The following is a 5,000-nucleotide window of genomic DNA, read 5'->3' as shown; positions in this document are numbered from 1 at the left end:
AGGGTGTGAGGGGAGTATGAGGGAGGCGTGAGGTGTGAGAGGGGACCATCCATCAGCGGAGTAAGCAGGAACCTAGCGAGCCAGCAGGCGTCGCTAAAGCAGGCATGGCGGGGTTCTTTCTCTCTGTCTGTCTCTATCTATCTGTCTTTCTACCTGTCTCTCTTTCTTTCTCTATCTATCTGTCTATCCATCTGTCTATTTGCCTGTCTCTCTTTCTTTCTCTATTTGTCTGTCTGTGTATATCTCTCTTATCTATCTATCTCTATCTATATATCTATCTGTCTGTCTGCCTGTCTCTCTGTCTATTTATTTTTCTTTCTCTTTCTCTCCCCTCTCTCTCTCTCTCTCTCTCTCTCTCTCTCTCTCTCTCTCTCTCTCTCTCTCTCTCTCTCTCTCTCTCTCTCTCTCTCTCTCTCTCCCTCTCTCTCTCTCTCTCTCTCTCTCTCTCTCTTTCTTTCTTTCTCTCCCTCTCCCTCTCTCCCTCTCTCCCTCTCTCCCTCTCTCCCTCTTCTGCGGCCGTACATCAAGATAATGAAATCCATAATCAAATTGTATTTATCTTTCCTTTCTGTCGCGCCCTGACAGTCAGTTTTTGCGCAGCGGACGATCACTCACACCTAATTGCGTGATATATCAAACACTGTTTTATTACGCTGGTTTTGTATCTGCCTATTAATCTCTCACTCATTACAATTAGCATCATTAAGCAAGTATCGTGCAATAAAGACTTTTATTTATAACTCTATCACAGCATATGCATTCCTGTATGTAGGTTTTTAATTACATTATTATCGAGGGAAGCTGCCCCGCAAGATGGTATATGCTTTGGGCCGGACGTGGACCTCTCGTCGAGTGGTCGCGGGGGTAAGACATCCGCGTGTGTTGACTGTGTGTGTGTTTGCATGTGTGTGTGTGTGTTGGTTTGTCCCGTTTTCGTTCGTATGATCGCGGAGGGTTTAGATGATAGTTGGTTTATTTCACGGGATGTTCTTTCTCTTTCTTTTATCTCGGTCTGTGTATGTATCTATTCTCTTTCTCTCTATCTATCCATCTATCTATCTGTTTGGCCATCGATCTATTATCTACTCTCTCTCCCTTTCTCTCTCTATCTTTCTCTCCATATGCGTAAAGGTGCAGTTGTCTTTCACAGCGACAGGAATTGACAGTTTGCGGTCTGGGAAGAGAATAGCTTGACCTCAGCGCTTTTCTGTGGCGTGAAAGAGCGTGAAAATATATCCTATTCATCCTTTTTGGCGCCTGTTTGGTGCGGGCGTCACGGTAGGAGTGCCTGGATTGAGACGGCGCCCGCGAGTGAAAATCTAAATTCAGGTGTTTCCAAGACAAAAATGATGATAATGGTGGTGATAAGAATAATGATGATGATTATTATTATAATGATAACAGTAATGATAATGATAATAATGGTAACAATGATGATAACAATAATGATAACAGCAATGATAATTGTAATAATAATGATAATGGCCGGTTCCTAGAGGCCTAACGTTGAGGTAAAAGTGACTCGAGTTTTCATATGTTGAAATTGAGGCGATTTTGCTGCCTGTAAGCTATGGCCAGAGCAGGGGAAGACGGCATCATTGGATGTTAAATATTATTCAGAATGCTGAAAAAACGCTAAACCGGAATGTTCGAAACAGGAACTGAAACAGTAATGAAGCCCCATGACCCAAAATAAAGGGGCGAAACACGAAAGGAAGCCTTTGAACCCGAGATACACGTTCGAAACAGGATCCGAAACGAAGCCCCCTGAACCCCGAAACGAAGATTCGAAACAGGACCAAACCAAGCCCCAAAACTTGAGACGAGGGTCCGAAACAGGATCCGAAACGCCAAAACGAAGTCCCTAAACCCGAAATGTATGTCCGAAGCAGCGCTCGGGCATCCATCGACGACGAGGGGGCACCTCCGCCAGGTCGAGTTGGGCAGGGCGCCCCGCAGCCTCCCGCCGCCCCTGCCGAGACCATCACACTGGGGACATAAATAGAATCCCGCAGGTCCGATTGATTGGATGCCATTTGTTACGGCGTCGACGAGGCTGCCCGTGATTTGTGGGCGGGGAGCGAGAGGTGCAGTGTGTGGGAGCGAGCGTGTGCCGCGGGCGTTGAGGGGGTATGCGTGCGTGTGTGTCGGTGTGCGTGCGTGTGTCTGTATGTGTAAGTGTGTGTATGTGTCGGTGTATGTGTGTGTGTGTGTCGGTGTGCGTGCGTGTGTATGTATAAGTGTGTGTGTGTGTGTTGATGTGCGTGTGTGTATGTGTTGGTGTGCGTGTGTGTGTGTCGGTGTGCGTGCGTGTGTCTGTATGTGTAAGTGTGTGTGTGTGTCGGTGTGTGTTTTGTTCATGTGTGTTTACTTGCTTAAAATTTGAGGTGGGTGAGTTTGAATACACCTTTATTTTCATTTGAAACGGGTTATGAAGATTATGTATGATTCGTGGTGGTGTTTGTTGGAGATAAAATATATTTTGGTTAATGCTTCTGGAACAAGTTTTATTTCCTTGGTATTCTTTGCACATACTCACATATATGCAGACATTCATTTTCATGAGTTTCACATAAAAATGCATCTTTGCAAAAAAAAAAAAAAAAAAAAGAAAAAAAAAAAAAAAAAGAAAAAAAAAAAAATATATATATATATATATATATATATATATATATATATATATATATATATATATATATAATATATATACATATATATATACATATACATACATACATACATACATACATATATATATAAACGTACACACACACGTATATGTATATATAGATAGATGGATAGCTATATAGACATGTGTGCCCCTAGTTGCTGTATATTCATAAGTTTACTTAAATCCAGAAATAGGTGTCCATCAACTGCATACGTAATAAGTCCTCTTCATTGTCGTTGTTAATAAGCAAACCTCCAACATCTCATGCAATTAAAATGACCAGCTCTTGCCTAATTATTTATATATCTATTTGCTTTTAGAATACGTTTGCGCCCGTGCACTCAGGTGTATCCTTGTGTATTGTGTACAAGAAGCAGAAGATGACTGCTCTTTGCCCGCTAACGACCGCCTGTGGAGTTGGGGTTTGTGCCCATCAACGCCTCATGTGGGCTGACCCCCTCGCCTTGCCCCCTCCCCCCTCCCCGCTGCCTGTTTGTCTCAGATCATCACTTTTAGATGGTCATCATTTACCTCCCCTGATATGTGTCTTTCTCTCTCTCTCTCTCTCTCTCTGCTCTCTCTATTCTTCCTTTTTTCTCTCTCATTCTGGTTATCTTTCTTTTTCTTTTTCTCTCTTTCCTGTCCTCGCACTCGCTCCCCGTCTCTCTCTTTCTCTTTCTTTCTCTTTCTCTCTCTCCCTCTCTCCCTCAGAAGACGTAAAATGCAAAGGCATCCCATATGTTCCTTTTTTTTTTTGTAACTTATTTTCAGAGGATTGGAATCTCGAACCTCTTACGGATCCTCGGTTTTGCCGTTTTTATTTCCATGTGTTTTTGACATTTATATTCTTTTTATGAAAATTGTTATATGAGCTTTTGAGGTTGACGTTTGTTAGGTTATGTGGTTTAGGAGCATGATTTTTTTCTTTTTCTTTTTTCGTGTTGTTATAGTTTCCACGCCATTAAGTGTTCGTTCTTAGCAGTTATGACGATGTTGGATTTATCGTAAAAAATTAATGATATAGTGATTTTAGAGCATTAAACTTGTGTTTCCATAGCTGGGGATAGTAGAATCATGTGCTCTTATAGAGACTGGTAGATATATGTTGTACCGTATCTGATATCTGTCTGCCTCGTTCTCTCTCTCTCTGTCGCTCTCTCTCTCTCTCTCTCTTTTCTCGCTTTCTTTCTTTCTCTTTCTCGCTATCTTTCTTTCTCTTTCTCGCTCTCTTTCTTTCTCTTTCTCTCCCGCTCTTTCTTTCTCTTTCTCTCACGCTCTTCCTCCCTCCCTTTGTCTCTCTCTCTCTCACTCTCTTCCTCCCTCTCTCTCGCTCGCTCGCTCTCTTTCTTTCTCTTTCTCTCTCGCTCTCTTTCTTTCTCTTTCTCTCTCGCTCTTCCTCCCTCCCTTTGTCTCTCGCTCTCTTTCTTTCTCTTTCTCTCTCGCTCTCCCTCCCTCTCTCTCTCTCTCTCTCTCTCTCTCTCTCTCTCTCTCTCTCTCTCTCTCTCTCTCTCTCTCTCTCTCTCTCTCTCTACCTCTCTCTCTCTCTCTCTCTCTCTCTCTCTCTTCCTCTCTCTCTCTCTCTTCCTCTTCCTCTCTCTCTCTCTCTCTTCCTCTCTCTCTCTCTCCCACTCTCTCTCTTCCCCTCTCTCTACATTAAATTGTTTTATCCTCGAGTTATTTTAGGTGTTAACGTTTTCACTTCTGCTTGCTTGGCCGCTGGCAGCCCAGTCATCTGTAATCATTTGCAGAGTTCAATCTTTAGACAAGGATGTTGTGATGCAGATATTGGAGAAATGTTAGCGGAGTTTGATAGATTATTAGGAGTGATGATAGTGTTGAGAGAAAGGAGAAAAGGGTGAAAGAGAGACTGAGAGGGAGGGAGGGAGAGAGATACAGGCAGTTAGACAAAGACAGACTGACATTTAGACAAATAGACACAGACAGAGGGAGGGAGTGAGGGAGAGATAGAGAGTGAGAGAGATTGAGGGGGAAGAGAACGAAGGGAGATGGGCGAAAGAGCGAGTGTCAAAGAGAAGAAAAATAGATGATAGATAGTGAACAGAGAGAGAGAGAGAGAGAGAGAGACAGGTAGACAGAGGCAAAGAGAGAGAGGGAGAGAAATTAAAAGATTAGAGAGAGCGCATGAGAGAACGAAGGATGTTGAACGATAGATAGATAGATGGACAGAGAGAGAGAGAGAGAAGCAACCTATTAGGTATGTGATGAACCTGTCACCTGCTAATGAATAGGTGATCAATTCTGTGGCATGGCAGCGAGGAGGTGAAGGTGCCGTGAAGATGAGGTTGTGAAGGAGGATAGTGAGGAGAAT

The sequence above is a fragment of the Penaeus vannamei genome, chromosome 18 (genome assembly GCF_042767895.1).
Source record: "Penaeus vannamei isolate JL-2024 chromosome 18, ASM4276789v1, whole genome shotgun sequence".
Classification (NCBI taxonomy): domain Eukaryota; kingdom Metazoa; phylum Arthropoda; class Malacostraca; order Decapoda; family Penaeidae; genus Penaeus; species Penaeus vannamei.
This window is presented reverse-complemented; position numbering follows the sequence as displayed.